At 38.8% G+C, this 17,849-nt stretch overlaps 1 protein-coding gene across 10 annotated transcripts in view; it reads right to left on the bottom strand.

Annotated features, from left to right (window-relative positions):
- LRRC8D (leucine rich repeat containing 8 VRAC subunit D) overlaps positions 1 to 17,849 on the bottom strand; it is a 111,977-nt gene that overhangs the window by 73,017 nt on the left and 21,111 nt on the right. The window lies entirely within an intron of this gene.

Raw genomic sequence — 17,849 nt, 5'->3', positions numbered from 1 at the left:
CATTTATTTTACTCAACACTTGAGTTGTACTTACCATGTGCCCGGAACTGTGCTAGATGCTTCACAAACAAGAACCCTCTTAATCCTCATCAGCACTATATGAGGCAGGCACTGTGATTCTTCTTGTTTTACATACAGGAAATGAGGCATGGAAGAGATATGAAATTTGCCCAAAGTCAAACTGCTAGTAAGTAATTCAGCTGAGATCTGAACCCACTCTTAACCATCTGACTATGGAGCTAGGAAGGTTATTTTAATTGTCTCCTTTACTTCTTATATTTTCTTTAAATGAGTATTACTTTTATAATAAAAAACTAAAAGATCATTTTTACTTTGAAATAGCAAACCAAAAAAAATAAAAATAAAAACAAGGCTCGAATACCTTACGTATGAAATCATAGGAATGAACACCTCATCTGCTGGAAGCCAAGGGGCTAAGCCAGATGATCTTCTTTGAAGTATGTGCCCCAAAATCTTCAGTTCTACACCCTGTTCCTCCTTGACACAGCAGAAAACGTAGAGAAGGGCAGCAATTATGAACATGTGGTCTGGAAAACTAGCCTGGCATCTAGTTCCAGCTTACCAGCTACATAACCTGGAACAAGTTGCTTAAGCACTGTAAACCTCAGTGTTCTGATCTGACAAATGGGTATAATTATACCTGTCTGCTAGAGTTAACTCACATAAACCACTTAAAAACTTAAAAGTGCCTGACGCAGAGTAAGAGGTCAAAAAACTGTTAAACACAGGAGAACGAAGCTGTCCAAATAGCTCCCTACTTAGACTATTCCTGGGCCAGAGCAATCAAATAAACCAAAGATTTCATGAAATCATCAAACGTAGACAAAGAAAGAATCTGAGTAAGGAAATAGAAAGTTTTTCATCAATATCTTAGTTAGCAATAAAGGCTAACAGGGTAGAGACCATCTTTGAGCCACAAGGAAATGACTCCCAGGTCCAGAGGCTGGAGTCATGGTACTGTACTGAAATGTAAGAAATAACTACAGTGTTAGGGGCCATGGCTCCCTAATTTGCCTGTTACTAATATGAAGAGTTCTATTACAAGGAACAAGGTACTTCACCTCTCTGATTCTCCATTTCATTATTTATAAAAGAAAATCATTGAATTCAGTGACCCCAAAGATTCCTTCCAGCTCTAACAATCTCTTATTTCTTTAGTGGTATAACCAGAACTCTTATAGTCATGAAATATGTACAAATGAGATTCCATCACATTGTTAGGTATATCACTCTGTCAAGCGAGTTTTCAAAGAGCTTGCAATGAATGAATTTTTTATGTTGCCCCTTTAGGACCCACAGCAATTCCCCAAAGTTATGTTAAACGTTCCTGTTAAAAAGAACGCTTCCGGGGGCCACGTTCCTGTTAAAAAGAATGCTTCTGGGGGCCGGCCCAGTGGCACAGTGGTTAAGTTAGCATATTCTGCTTTGGCGGCCGGGGGTTCGCCGGTTCTGATGCTGGGTGTGGACCTACTCACTGCACATCAAGCCACGCTGAGGCAGCATCCCATATAGAGGAGCCACAACTCTACAACTGTGATACACAACTACGTACTGGGGCTTTGGGGAGAAAAAAGAGGACGATTGGCAACAAATGTTAGCGCAGGGCCAATCTTCCTCAAAAAAAAAAAAAAAACCCAAAACATCTCATCCAAAAAAAAAAGAACGCTTCTGGCCCTTATGGTCCTGATATTATTTTTCTCTGTCAAATACGACATTAGAAATTAGGAGCCTTGGGCCGGCCCCGTGGCTTAGCGGTTAAGTGCGCGCGCTCCGCTGCTGGCGGCTCAGGTTCGGATCCCGGGCGCGCACCGACGCACCTCTTCTCCGGCCATGCTGAGGCCGCGTCCCACATACAGCAACTAGAAGGATGTGCAGCTATGACATACAACTGTCTACTGGGGCTTTGGGGGGAAAAAATAAATAAATAAAATTATAAAAAAAAAAAAAAAAAAGAAATTAGGAGCCTGGCTCCAAAACAGACACTTAAATAAAGGAAAAGTCAAAAGCTACCAATACAGATTTCTACATCCATAACCCTTTGCATAAAAAGATTTTTCTCATATCCAACTCCTATTTAATGCTTTCATGATCATCACCTACGAAGCAGAAAGTGCTCTAGTTAAAGGTCATAGAAAAGCTAAAGTAGCAAGACAGCTTGGCTTTATCAAGGTCTTCAGGGTAGCCCCTCGTGCCAAATCCAAAGGACACAGAGGATCAACAACTATTCGCTGACTTGCCCAGGTATCACACGTGGATGGTAATGCTACTAAAGGAGCACAGGGCATCCCTGGGTACCACGGGAAGGCCCTAAGGCACAGGTAGAGGAGACAACAATAGAAGGAGAGAAAATAATAAAAGGCTCTAAAAGAATGAATGAGAGGGCAGAAAAAGAATAGAGAGAAAAGAGGCATGGAGTGAAAAGCTACATAATCACAGTCAGTTGGAAGGAATAACCAAGTGCTCTACATACATTAAATTCACATGATAAGCCTCACATGATTTTATCCTCATTTTAAAGATTAGCAAATTGAGGCCTAGAGAATTTAGCTTACTTTCCTAGGGCTAGTACATGGCAGAGTTGGTATTTGAACCTGAGTTTTTTTTAGCACAAAGCTTGAGACTGAATAGTATATATGGGCTTTGTGACCTCAGAGAGCATCTCTGGCCCACACTCCCATGGGAGGTTTCAAGTCACTCTACACCCTTGGCCAAGGATGGACAGCCTCTTCGAGGTGCCCCCAGGGCTAGGCTCTAGACAGCACCGGGCAGTTCAGTTCAACTCTGCATAACTTTGAAGGAGACTCGTTCTGGGGCCGGCCCCGTGGCGTAGCGGTTAAATGCGCACACTCCGCTGCTGGCGGCCCGGGTTCGGATCCCGGGTGCGCACCGATGCACTGCTTGTGAGGCCATGCTGTGGTGGAGTCCCATATAAAGTAGAGGAAGATGGGCACAGATGTTAGCCCAGGACCAATCTTCCTTAGCAAAACGAGGAGGATTGGCATGGATGGTAGCTCAGGGCTGATCTTTCTCACAAAAAAAAAAAACAATTGAAGGAGACTTGTTCCTCATACTAAGCCTAAGTCTGTCTCCCTGCAACTTCCACCTGCTTTTATCCCAAGAGATCATCACTTCTGAAGCATTCCTGTCAAAGCTCCTATCAATAACTAAAAGGAGCAATGCAAATGTTAGAAAATTTTCAAGGAAAATCTCAAAAAATCCTATAAAATTTTTTAAAAAATAGGACTTGTAAGGTAAGAGTCAAGAGCCTTGGGATTAGTAAACTTACTACAGAGAACACTGAAGGTGGGCCTGTCTTCATTCAGCTATTTTATAGGGGATGATGTACATCTATTTCTATTAAGAAAGGAATCAGAGTTGCCTTAGCTTTAGCATAAAAGACTTAGCTTAAAATACTATCGATTTAAGAGAGATCAGAGTGCAGAGGTTTTTATTTCTTTCAGAAAAGCTTAAATTTCCTTTATCTTGGAATGGTTCAGATAAAAGCCTGCCTTAAGTAGGACATTTGTAACCTTTCTTTCCCAGGACTAATGAGAGCTTACTTAAAGAATGAAAACTCATCTAATGTGTGGCCTTCAACTTAAACCAACTACTTGGTTTTTAGGTTCCATCCATAAAGTGGGAACACCACTTGGTAAATCATATTTTATGACTGTTGTAAAAATGTTGCTTTTAGGCCTTACTGTTCCTTAAAATATATGAATTACTCACCTAGAATTAAACGCTAAAAGAGGCAGGGAAATTTACTTTAGCAAATATATAAAATACTTCATATATTTTGTACATTATAAGTATTTATAAAATGTAAATTAATTTGGCAATTACATAAATATGATTTTAATGCTCAGTGTTTTTACAAAGTACTGCCAAAATCATTTTTAAATTTCCACCTCACTGTTTGCAACCACCTCCTGAAAGCACAAAATAGGAATTAGCCTCTTTGTCAATACACTGCTCTAATATCTGGATCTCACGCTGGGCATCTGTGGCAGGACTGATCACAAGCTCTTACTTCTTTCAAAGAGTAAATGATTAGGAAACACAGAGGAATCGTCATGAAATAAATGGACAAAAAGGCAGATTGAAATTAGTAGCTACTGACCTCTTCCTAAGAGCAGTTATTAAAGCATTATGGTGTACATTTATAAAAGCAAAGATAACCTATTATACTTCTAGTTCTTTGGGGGTGAAAGCTCAGGGTTGCAGATAATCCCCCTTCCCTGTATTTAAAATAATGAGAGGATTATTTCTTGCCTCCACTCACAGTTCTTACCCCCAACCCATTTCTCACTTGAGTAATTTTCACAGCAGTACCTGCGGAGCTAAAAGGCAGACAGAATATTACAATGTAGACTTTTGACAAGTTAAAACCAGAGTGAGGGGCCAATGGCAGCAAGTCAAAGGCACCAAGGCCAACAAAGGTGATGCTCAGATAGTGGGCTAACAGTGTAACCAGGCCTAGAATTTCCATCGTTTCTCCCTTAATATCTCCATGTACCACGTCTCCCATTCAAAAATGAGTGCGAGTCAAATTACTTACCCTTATTCCCCACACCTACTGAATACTAATATGATTTATACTGCCAATATAAAAAGTCAGTAACATTTCAAGCTTATCTTAATAAGCATCCCAGAAACTTGATTTCTGACCTCTCTACTTCGTGTAAAATATCTAAGATGAAAATATTATAAAGATAAGTTAATAAACTTTACTCATAATCCCTTAAATAGAAATTGTTTATATTTTTGTATTCCCTTCAAAATTTGTATGTACTGTAACATAGGTGCAAGAATCAATGTATGGGGAATGAATTCTTTTTTACACTTATTTCATTTTTTTAATTGTTTTTGTTCATATCAAAATGTTTAATTCCATTAGCTTTACACAGTAGAATATGACTACTATTTCGTTTCCTACATTAAATGATAGTTCCTGGCTCTAATAAGATACATTAAAATGGAAACCTATAATTTTTCACTTGGAAGTAGAGAAAAAAATGGTTTGCTTTTTTAGACTCTTTTCTAAGACTCAAAAAGCTTCACTTGTCTCTTGTTTACTTGAATGCAGCAGGTAAGCAGTAAAAGATAACTGCCCCAATTTTACAGGCTAACCAACTAAGGTATTTATAAAATTTATGACTTTCTTGAAAACAGCTGGCAGGTTAGTTGGTAATAAAACTATTTTTTTAAAAATCTGTATTTCACCTGTTTGCACTGAGCCACATCACTTTCTTAAACCTTAATTTGGGTTTGGTTTACATATAAACCCAAATAATTCAGAAGATATAATTAACATCTAAGGAACAGGAACGGTAAGTTTCTCTAAAATTTCACAAGGAGGACTGAGTTCCCTGAAATCCAGATAGACCAAGAGCCTCACCTCAGTTACAATCTCTTCACTGATTATCAGATAGCACAGCCTCACACCACTCCCCACCCTGCCCCAAAAGAGAGCAGTTTTCATACCAGCAAACTAAAGAACTATTATAAGCTTTGCACAGAAAGCTATACTTTAAACTGGTTTTCAAGTGTTCTTATTCTGCTCATTATTTTTTGAAAAACATTTAAGAGGCATAAAGACATTCCATGTAGAGGAGAACTGAATTAAGCAGAAATAGAGGGGTCTGGTTAACTCCAAATTAAGGGGAAACCTTTTTTATGCCAAACCACAGGGTGGATTGATCCTAAGTCATTCTGAGGGTTCATTCTCACTGTGCAGGCAGAGAAGGTCCAGGGCAGGAGTTGAAAACCTTCCCAGTGTTAAAGTGAGAAGCAGCCAACCTCTTCTCTTTCTCCCACCAGTGGAGTGCTGGTGGTTGTGGGACAAGGTGCTTATCTCAAGCTGGAAGCAGAGAGAGGGTGTAAATTTTAGAACCAGGCAAGATTTTAGGTTTGTTTTGCTGTGATTTGCCTTTTCCTTTCTCTTCAAAATGAAAAGAGCCCTGTTGTTTCTGATTATAAAAGTAATACTTTCTTGCTATTAAAAAAAATCAGATAATACAGAAAACTATAGAAATAAAGTAAAAATCATCTATAATCCTACCACTCAAAGAACTACTCAATGTCTTGGTATACAACCTTCCAATTTTTACCTATGCATACACACACAAATACATTTTTGTTTTCTGGTTTTTTTTTTTAAGAAGATGAGATCAATTGTAAACTCTAAGGTAGCCACTAAACATTTTGCAAAGGAAGTATAAATTGAGATGCTTAAAGAGGAGATAAAATGGAATCATATAAAATGTTTTAAACCCATAAAAGGCAGAAAAAGAAGTGGAAAAAATGCAGCAAATAGAAAACAGTTACAAACATGGTAGATATTAACCCAACTATATCAATAATCACTTTAAATGTGAATCATCTAAATACACCAATTAAAAGACAAAGATTGTCACAGAAGATTAAAAAAGAAAAACCAGACCTAAATATATGTTGCCTCCAAGAGACCCACTGTAAATAGAAAGACTTAGGTTAAAAATAAAGAGATTGAGAAAGGAACTGAGATCATAAGCTGTACACCGCTTTGAGATCTATTTTTCTACCTTTTCTTGAAAGACAAGTGCAGAAGAAAACTAGTCTATTGAGATTATTCTATACAGTTCTCAATGTATATATAATTTTCCCAATATATATAAACACTAACCAATATTTCAAAATATTGACCTATTTTATACTATTTGAAGAATATAGAATTGTATATTATTTGAGCCCACAAATTAATGACAGATGAATACTTAACACACATATGTCTCCCTAATCTTGCTTGAATCTCACAAACATAATCTGCCAGCCATAACACAATAGATTTCCTTTTCTTTAAAATGGGCTCTCACTCCTTGTTTCTGCAAGTATAGAAACATTACTAAATGTCCTTATTTCTACCTCAGAATGCACATATATATATAATTACTGTAGTAGATTCCTTCTTGAATGTAGTTCAATGCTCAATATGAGCTGCTAAACTTTTCGTAGTAGCAGAGCTATAAAACAAGTTACTGATCTAGCAAGTTTAGATGCTATATGCATGCAGAACTCAGTTGTTTTTTTTTCGATTCTTCCTAAATTTAATGCCCGAGGGCATTTTCCATTGCTGCACGCCTAGCATGCCCATATTGATCAAATATATCCTGGAAATGGACTCTCGCAGACACAATAAATAGTCAACATTTAGGCTAAGACAATTTCACATATGCCAAAGCTATGTTTCTGAATTGTACATACATATCCTGGTTTCTCATGTTTAAAAAAAAAAAACAGTATTAGACTTGATTTTCTGAGATTAGAAAAAATGACTAAAAATTTCCCATTGTGTGATGATGCTGGAATCTTTTATCTCTATTACTCTGAGTTCACAGTCAGGCTACTTAGTTTATTTTGAGAAAGCAAATCTTTCCTGTTGTTTCTCAGGAAATGGAAGAACACATTTATACACTATGTTTTCACTTCATGTTTAAATCGTTTTAATTTTTTAACTATGTTTCACTTTGCAGAATATTTAATTATGTGGAGAAATTAAGCCTTTCCGAAAGACACTAGAGCAGTGAGGTGGAGAGAGAATAGTATTCTCAGACTTTAGCTAAAAGGGTGAATTTTTAGAAAATGTCTCACACAAACTGTTACACCCTGCTTCTTCCTGTGAAGAATTTTCCAAACATTAAGTTGTGTAATAGCTTAATGAGGAAAAAAGGAAATGCCCAAGTTTCTCTCAAATATGTAACAGCATAGTGAAAGATTAGAGGCTTAATTTTAAAAAGAGTATCCTATTACCTGTTTAGGCTTGCTAAATTCTTACATTAATCTCTGGAGCCACTCACCTGATCGGAACTCACTTTTTAATACTAGCCAAACCTCGAAGACTTTAAGATGTCATCCCTGTTCTTAATAGGAGGCAGAGACAGTTAAATGGCTTTGAAAAGTAAACCTTTCAGGGGAACATGCCCAACTGAGAAGAGAGGAAATGCTTCAAACTGTTTCTCATTTCTCTACAGGCAAAGAAAATGAAGGTGTCGTGAAGGAGATGGGAAGGAGAAAGGACTTTTAAGGTAAGATGCTATAAGTAATGCTTAACCTTCTTCAACTGTTGAATTCTCTTCTACAATGCTACACTTTTAATTAAGAGGGAGAAATAAACCCAGGGAAAATAAAATGCAATCTTGCAGGGAAAGAAACAACAGAGATGAATGCGATGACCATCACCACCTTTATGAAATGACCCGGGATGTCTCGGGGAGCCGTGGCACACAGCAAACCCATCCTGTCCACCCGCTGCGTAACTCCCATCACAGCCCATGCTCCTCCTTCCCCCTTTCCTGACTTGCTGCCTCTCTCCCACTGCCAGGTGCAGCCCAGGAGCGGACACCTGGGCATGGCCCTCTGACAGCTGGCCTGGTCTCACGCTGTCAACTTCCCCAAAGGCACTGGCTTTAGAGTTGCTATCAGAAGAACTCATGAATGATAAATAACAGGAACCTAGCTACTCTTATCCTTTGGTCCACTTATTTTTGTCTAATGATGTACAAGTCTCCCAGAAGTTTTGAGAGTTACAAGAGACTTGAGAGGACATTAGTGTAACTTCCTCCACCGAAAGATGAGGAAACTGAGGCTCAGAGAGAGTAGCTGACTTCCTTAAGGCCATCCTCTGTTAACGGAAAAACTAAGACTAGAACTCAAGCTCCCTAATGCTCAATCTATTGCTCCTTCTCTCCTACTTTCCCTCCCTTCCCCCCACATCCTTAAGCTTCCTTAAATCACCACATAAACTTAACATTTCAGGCAAGGCCTGTGTGTTTTGTTTTAAAAGGTCATTCATGGTATTCATCTTACTCTATCAACCCAGAAAAAAAAAAAACACCATCAGCACCTAATCTCCACTGACAAAACCCCAACTCAATGAGGCATGACTATTACTCATCCTAAATCAGTGAGCTCCTTTTTCCAAGTTAACTGTTACTAACTTGCAACTGTCTTCTCAAGGCCCCCTCACTCTCAGCAGATTTCATCTGCTCCTACTTTACTGAGAAAACCAAGCCGCCAGGAATGAACTTTCTCAACTTCCTTCCCCCCTACTTGCACACTCATCTACGGTCACACACATCTTTTCTTCCTCCTTTCCTGTCCCAAAGGAATGAATGTCCCCATTCCCTCCCAAGACAACTCTCTGAGCATACTTGTACTCCAGACCTCGGCTGCCCTATCTTTTCTGGAACCTTACTCCATTAGTTGTTCTCTCTTCTACTTTTAGTCACGTCCTCTCCACTATTCTCAACCAAAATATAAGCTCCAGTCACCATTACACACAAAAAATATTCCTTCTAGGACAAATGTGTAGACATACACATTCCTCTTGGTGCCCCCTTCTCAACTCCTACTCTCTCCTCACCCGTGACAATCTAGATTTTGACTTCAGAACTCTTCTAACTACCAAGTGAATACCTAATTGCCAAATCCAATCGCCCATTTTCGATCTTTAACTCTGCCTGATGTTCTTGTGGCCTCTGACACACCTGCCAGCTTTTCCCTATTTACTACCTGGGTGATTTGGCAAGCTGCTTATCTGAGCTTTAGATAGCTTATCTGTAAAACACAATAACAATAATTATCTCAGAGGGTATTGTCATAAGGATTGTATGACATAATATATGGAAAGAAAACAAAAAAACCCTGGTGCTCAACATTACTATCACGTTTGTGGATTTTCCTGATCCTCTCTCCTCTTCTTTTGTCTGCTCAGTCTTTGGTCCTCGGGCCACCCCTGGGGAACTCAACCTCATTCAGGGCTACAACCATCGGTTCCACTCCCTCCCCGATACATGTCCCCTGCCCTGACTCCTCTCCTGGGGCCTAGGCCTCTCGAGATCAGCTGAATGCTCCAGAGGAACCCCAACTTTACTTCAAACCAAACTAATTATTCTTTCTTCAAACTTGCTCCTCTTACATTTTCCATCCTGACTCATGACACCTTCAGACAGTGAATCTTCCTAACCAGAAACATCGAGTCATCTTTCTTCTTCCTCCTTCTTACCACTCCCCCCCGCCACTTTCCATCAAATCAATAAGCAACTTTTTCTCCTAAACGATTCTCAAATCCATCCTCTCCTTTCCTTTCCCACCAACATCATCTTCGCTCCAGTCCTCATTATTTTTACCTGGATTATTTTGGTAGCCATTGGACTTCTCTCTGCTTCCTCTTCCCACACCTTAAGACAGTGCTTTAAGCATTTATTCCACCTTTGACGATTCCACGGTGCTGTCAGGAAAAAGTCCACACTTCCAGAAATAGCATGTATGGCCCTAGACACAGCTGGACCAAGAATCTGAACCAAGACGCACCTCCAGCCTCTTCTCCCCTCTGCACCATGATCTCCCTGCTCTAGTCACTCATACTCCATTTTCCTCGCACTTGAGCTCTTCTGGGCTCTGAACCTGGGCTGTTTCTTCTGGTTTTTTTCCCTCCTGTTCAGCTTGGTAAATAATCCTATCCCTCCAAGATTCAGCACCAAAATCACCTCCTTCATGAATTCTTTCCTCACAAACAAGAAAGAACAAATCGCTCCCTTCTTTGTGCCCCACTCTCTATTATTATTTATCACAATGTATTCCTGTAAAGTGCCTCATTCTAAGTTCCAGTGAATGATTTATGTGTCTATCTTCTGAGGTCAGGCACTGTATCATATTCACATTGTATCTTCAGAACTTAACACAATGACTAGTACACAGCAGGTAGGAGGAAGAGAAATAAGGGAACTAAGATTTAATAGTTTGGAGCTCAGCAAATGTCTGTTGATGGATGAAGGAGCTTGGCTGTCAATTACATTAGAACAATTGAATAAGAGAGGAGGCTGGTAAGACAGGTGGATCTGACAGCTGGGGAGGTGAACACAGAGGAACCTGAATGAGAAATGGAAAACATCCACACTGAGGAAGTCCTCTCCTGAATATGTAAGTTCAGTAAGGTCAGTAGCTGAGGCTGTTATAATCAAACTCAGGTGAATACCTAATACATTCTGTTTAAAGCACAATAGGAGAACAATTTCAACAACCCAAGGGCATTGGTCTTATCTAAATAGGTTTTGGACTCTACATCCTACACTGTAATTTTATCAGACTCTGTGTAAGCTTAGTAAATTTCAGTAAACTACCACCATCTTCTATATCCCCAAAGCAGTTTAAGAACTGCAGACAAAAGAAAAATAAAAAACAGCCTATCACCCATATAATCCTAGAACTGATGGCTAAGGGTAACAGCTTTAGCCTAGAGGAACCATGTCATGCAATATCTATTTTGAGACAATTTGTCCCTCAAAATAATTTCAAATTTAAGCCATGTTATGTACAACATGGTTTCATCCCATTTTATAAACTAAGGAAGAAGCACACTGCATTCTGCATAGGCATGTAAATGTCTGCTTATCAAACAAAGTGACCTAGCGTTCAGTGTGACATAAATTGGAGACGAGGAGGAATGAGACCCAGTGAACTGAGAATAGAGTGGAGCGCAGTAAACTTGGAGAAAACCAAGCCGAAACTGGCAATGTGTATTTCTAATAATAAAGAGACATCTATAATTAACAGGCTTTCAAGAGTATTCAGCCATGTATTACAGCATCACACCTCATAAAACATTCATTCAAAAGCCATACCAAGAACACAACACATCCCAGCTCCATAAGCACATGCAGAGCATTGAAGAAGAAAGAGAGGCCTTTGAAGTGAGACATCCACTGCCCTACATAGATGACCAAGTGGGAAAGGGAGCTATAATTGCTGGGAAAAAAAAAAAAACAGACAATAAAACTGAGAAGGAAATATAAGTTTGGGAATGTTAAAATTAAATTAAATTGTTATTAAATAAGCAAATTAAAGAATGTTCCCAGAGAAGTAAACACATTTCTAGAAAATACATTTGCAGGTATAAAGAGGTAAATACACTCGTAAATAAGGGCAAGAAATCTAAAATATTTTTGAATTTTTAAATTTATATCAATCATCCTAATAAATAAATGTGCATATAACAAGATAAGACATATTTCAAAGCTATAGTAATTTAAAAATTGTATCCATGACCCAGGAATACACAAATAAGCCATCTGAACAAAACAAAGATCTCAGAAAGAGGTCTGTATGTACAAATGTGCAATTATAAGCTAAAAGTGGCACCAAAAATCTGTGGACAGAGTGGATAACTTGGTAAATAGTGTTGAGGAAACTGGCTGACAATATGACCAGTTTTTTAAAAATAAAAATGGATTTATACCTCATATCTTAAATTCCAAATAGTTAAAAAACCAAAATAAGAGTAAACCTATAAAGTTAATAAAGTGAAGAGAGACTATACTGTGAGCCCAGAACAGGGAAGGATTTCTTAAATGACTCAAAATGCACAGACCACAATAATATTAAAACTGGTAGGTTTAACTACATTAAAATTGAAGTTTTTTTGTTGTTGTTAACACAAAGTTATCAGGCAAGCAATATACTGGGAGAAAGTATTCACAATATCTAAAGCTAACAAGAGATTAATTTCTAGGCTATACAAGAAACTCCATAAGAACTTTTTTTTTTTGCTGAGGAAGATTTGCCCTGAGCTAACATCTGTTGCCAATCTTCATCTTTTTTGCTGAGGAAGAGTTGCTCTAAGCTAAACATCTGTTGTCAATCTTCCTCTATTTTGTATGTGAGTCACTGTCACAGCATGGCCACTGACAGTGAGCAGGTTCACGCCTGGGAACTGAACCTGGGCCACCAAAGCAGAGCATGCTGAACTTAACTACCAGGCCACCGGGGCTGGCCCCACAAGAACTCTTTCAAGGCACTTCTTACCAGAAAAAGGCAAGAGACTCAATTCACAGAAAAGAGAAATTAAGTAAATGAAAATATGCTCAACCTCACTTGTAATCAAAAAAAGGTAACATTCAACTATGAAGTACAATTATCATCTATTGGACTAGCAAAAATCAGGAAATTTATTTTTTTTTAAAAAGAAATCATTGTACAGTATTGATGGAGATATAAACCTGACAACAATCTACACACAGTTAAAATAAAATTATTTTTTAACAATCTAAATTAAAATAATTTAATTAATTTAAGATAAAATTATTTAACAAGTTAAAGTAAAATCAGTATGCTTACATCCTATGATCTAGTAATATTGCTTGTGAGCAATACTGTACTGCCTCAAGAAACTCTCACCAATAGATTCAATATACCCAGGCTTTTTAGGGAAAAAATGCATACATACTGCATGAAAGCCAAGAATACTTATAAAAATGTTGACTCTTTCACATCCCTATTCCTCACGTCTGCAGAGTCTCTGTGGTTTTAACTGAACCTTTGCTGAAAAGGTAGGTAAGACTAAACAAAATGTTATCATTTATCTTCATAGGGGAGGTTAAATACAGAAAAAAGCAGGTGTAATGAGGGAAATGTTTTAGCGTGGGGACTGCACAAATCTTAGCCTGTCCACTTGTAACTTGGATAAGTTACAATTTCTGCCTGCCTCAGCTTCTTCACCTGTAAAACAAGGATATTACCCACCCTGCACAACACCAGGAGGATTAGAGATAATCCATGTCAAGGGTCTAGCACATACGAGGTGTTCAATAAATAGGAGTGATTTTTTTTTTTTTTTACTAGAAAAAAGAACATCATGCACTAACCCTCACAGATTTTGGTGCCCTGCCTAACCTATCTTAAACAGAATACCAAAGTCACAGCAATAGGCACGGAAACTAGAAAGACTGATTCAATATGAACTTTTGTGTCAGTTTTTTCCAATACAGAACAGGGATCAATAATCTCTCCCCTTCCATATACTTATCGAAAACTATAAAGATTAAGGTTGGGAAGCCTCTTTCAGCTTCTTAGAAATGAATATAAGGCTGCTGGCTGATGGAAGTTATGATGGTGGTGATGCTGCCACTGGTGTCAGAGTGCTGCCTCTACAAAGATAAGGCAGGAATATTCACAGAAGTATTGTAGGGAAAACGCTCTTAGAAGAAATCCAGTTTTCCATGACTGAGTAACTACAAGACCTCACAGCTGACCATGAAAAACAACTCGGAAACAAGATTCAGATCCAAAGTCAGGACTTTACACATCACCCATTTAATATACAACAAAGAGGAAAAACTCCACCTGGGAATCTTCAGAACCTGATGGCTAACACACTGTACATTTCACATCACCATTCCAACATTTTCAGCCTGGAGTAGTTGCTTTACCTTGGTCCTGATTCCCAACCTGTGGACTTTGGGGTACTGGCAGAGGTCTATAGACTGAACCCCTGTCTCACACATATAGGTACTACTATTTTACAAATACAGGAAGATGCTATGGTCATTATTTACAATATATATTCAGTTGAGTGATATTAAATAGTAACTCTGTCATTTAATATTAGTAATCATCAGAAATGAGGAAAACTCTAGACAAGTAAAAATCTTTGAAATCTTTTAGTATTAAATAAAAGTTTCCCGATTTTTACAAGGGTTGAGAGTCACTGCTTTAAATTTTACAATTTCCAGTTGAAGATAATTTTTATTTTATAAGAGACATGAAGGAAAAAGAGAGAGGGTTTTGAAAAAAATGAAGATCCTAACACACTTTTATCTCCACTCCTATTCCTCTCTGGGCCATAAACTTTTCCTTGGCATTTAACATCAAAGCTAGTTACCCTTTCATTCTTAGTTCACAAGCCATTACAACTGTCCAAAACAGACAGAAATGGCAGTGGACTGTGTATTAAGAAAATATACATATATCATTTCACTCCTCACTTATAAAAGAAAGACCACTCACTTTATCTCTCTTTCCTGCCCCCCTGCCTTCTCCTCCTTCTCTGATGCTTTGACACAGTTCCATAGAGGGGAAGTTATGGATCACTACAGATACTCCAATTGTTGAAGAGAAAATAAATATTTTATCCAGCATTTACCAGTGAAAATGTATTCCAAATTTTAATTTATATTCTTCTCGGTGGTAAAAAAAAAAAAGAAAGAAAGAAAGAAAAAAACCCAGTTAAAGAGAGCTTTAAGCACTGCAAAGATAAGAAAAATAAACTTATTTCCATCTGGGGAACATTACAAAAATATTTAATATATAATTTAAAGTATATATGGGTTTACCCGTGTCTTTCTGTAATATGAGCTTTTCAGTGGGTTATCCTGAAGGGGGGCAGGGAATTGAGGGGGCTATGTACAGCGGCAGTATGGTATGTATGGTAGTAGAGTGCAGGGAGAGTCACATATATCATTTATTAATTTATTAGTAATTTATTATTTCTTTTCTGGGATGTAAACTGTCCTAGGGTTACCAGAAGTGGTGTTTTTTTATTCTAAAAAGTTAAAATATGCTAATCTGACCCTTCAAAAAGATACTGTTCACTAAGACTTGACATAAACAAATCACATTGATTCAAAAACAGCTCAATCTCATCAGTAACACAGAGGAAGTGTCAATTTCAAACACCAAAAAAAACAAAAAATACCCTGAGCTCTGGGTAGAGGGAGTGGAAAGAGATCTGGAGATTTAGGTAACGCTAATCACAGGTCAGTGTTTATCAGCTCTCTTTTGGAATGGCTAAGGACCACCTGAATCATTGCGGTCATCTCTTCCTTAGGCAGCAACTTTCGAGATTACAAAAGAGCCAAGGGCTATAAATCAAAAGACTCTCGTTCAACTCTAGCACCTCCATTTACTAATGTGACCACTGACAAGTCACATTTTATCAGCCTCGGTTTCCTCTCTCCACAAAATGGAGTAAATGAATCCTATTTCACCAGACTGTTAAAAGGAGTAACAAATTATAAATGAGATACAGAAAATGTGCTCTGTAAATGGCAAATGAGGATCTAAAGACCAGTTATTATTATTCCTGGGTTATTATTTATTATTAAATTCCACTAGGGTGGGAGTTAAATCCTGTTCCAAAATAGGGGAGCAGTTTGGAGGGACACAGAGGCTGTTCTATTTTATCTTAAAGCAGAGTGACAGATGCTAAAGAAAGTCTTCAAACAAATTAATGAACCAGAGGGCCAGCAGAATACCTGGGTATAAAAATAGAGGCAAAATACTATGGTTGTACAGGTCTTTCAAGAGTCTCTTAATGGCTTGTTTTCACTTTTAATCTCATGATGTATTTGGCAAGAGAAAAGGCATAAACACAGATATCTCACAATTAAATTCAAATTTAAGAAGTCCACGTCTACCTATCTAGAAAAAGATAAAATTAATTGCTCAGTTCTCACAGTGTATCTTGGATACTTACTGCTAACACAATTATGCCAATTATTGATATTATCACAATGCTCAAAGCAGCTGCCTTTTAAGAGATTAAAGTTCTGAAGGACCATTTAAATAATGGGATCTTATAATTCAAATTACCTCCATACTGCTGGCAGAAAAAAATGAGGAGGGGTAGTACAAATTTACCAGGCTACCTGACTACAAAAGGTTTTCCTTTCAAAGCAAAACTAATTATGGAGTAAATATATTTTATTATAAAATTTTCAAATTTGAATGGTATAGTCAGCATATGACCTCAGGAATTTAACGTCTACAACTAACCCTGCTTCCTGAGGAAGCTTGGCCACCAAGTAAGGTGAAAGAGCTAAGCGCACGAAGTACCGTGATGATGTACTTTCCCTCCATTCTACAGAAAGATACCCTCCTTTGCAGAATCTGACTTTCCTCCCCTCTAGTCATTTGCTCACATCCCTTTCTCCAAAATAAAGGTAAGAAGATGCTACTGGCTTTAACCTTGTTCAAACATTTAATTTGAGGCCATACAATCTTCCCATCAAACTGATTCTTATCAACCACCACCCCCCCTTAGGGTCTGTGCACAAGACTGCAGTTTCACCAGATAGATAAATACAGGTGGAGAAACAAGGCCAGGCTTTCATTGGGTGAGAAGTCAACCTAACTCAGTCTGCAGAGACAGGAGCTGCCAGGAAAAGGAAGGAGCAAAAAGTCTAGGTCTGTGCATAAAACCAACATTTTCTCTAGCGTTTGTTCTCCGCCTATGAACATTTGAGATGGAGCAAGATATGGATGTGAAATTACAATCTACCTAGTGAATTTGAGAAAAGTCATTCTCAATTTTACTCTGATGAAAAATGGAATTTAATGAATAAAGATGTCTGGCTCCTACCTTTAAAAGTACCTTCTGTCTCAGCAAGGGAGCCCAGCTAAGAAACCACAACTGGAGTTAATAAGCCAGACACCAGACTAAACACTTCAGAACTAGCTGTCCCTCATTCTTGGTCGCTACCTTTCCCGTGTGGGTCTGCATCACTAATTGCCTCAGTTCCTGATGGCCTGGCTCTCCCAAAACAGAAAGCAAAGAGAGGGGCTCCCTGTCCCACAGCCTGAGGAGGTGGGATTTCTGAGCCTGGACACCAAGACTCTTGCTTTCCTTACACTTCACCCACAACTCATCCTCCTTCTCCCCCTACGGCCCCACCTCTCACACTCACACCATTCTTAGCAGCCCAGGCTCCCAGACATACATGTAGAGAACTCCAGGCCAGGGAGTGAGGAACAAAGAGCCGCTGCTTCAGGCAGCATCAGGAGGAGGAGGAGGAGTAGAGGGTGGAGAGGGCAGCTGGGGACTCCGGGAAGCCTCCGGGCACAGGCAGCCCAGCCAGGAAAGCTCCCGCCCAAGGTAAGCTCGGGCAGGTCCCGTGGGCGCAGCGCGCTGGCCCGTGCCTTCCCGCCTTGGTTCCACACAGCCGGGGCGGCGCAGCGACAGAGTCTGGCAGACCCCCGGGGGAGAAAGCAATAAGGGGGGCGCCACAGGAACAAAC

Source organism: Diceros bicornis, chromosome 4 (genome assembly GCF_020826845.1).
Source record: "Diceros bicornis minor isolate mBicDic1 chromosome 4, mDicBic1.mat.cur, whole genome shotgun sequence".
Taxonomy (NCBI): domain Eukaryota; kingdom Metazoa; phylum Chordata; class Mammalia; order Perissodactyla; family Rhinocerotidae; genus Diceros; species Diceros bicornis.
This window is presented reverse-complemented; position numbering and strand designations above follow the sequence as displayed.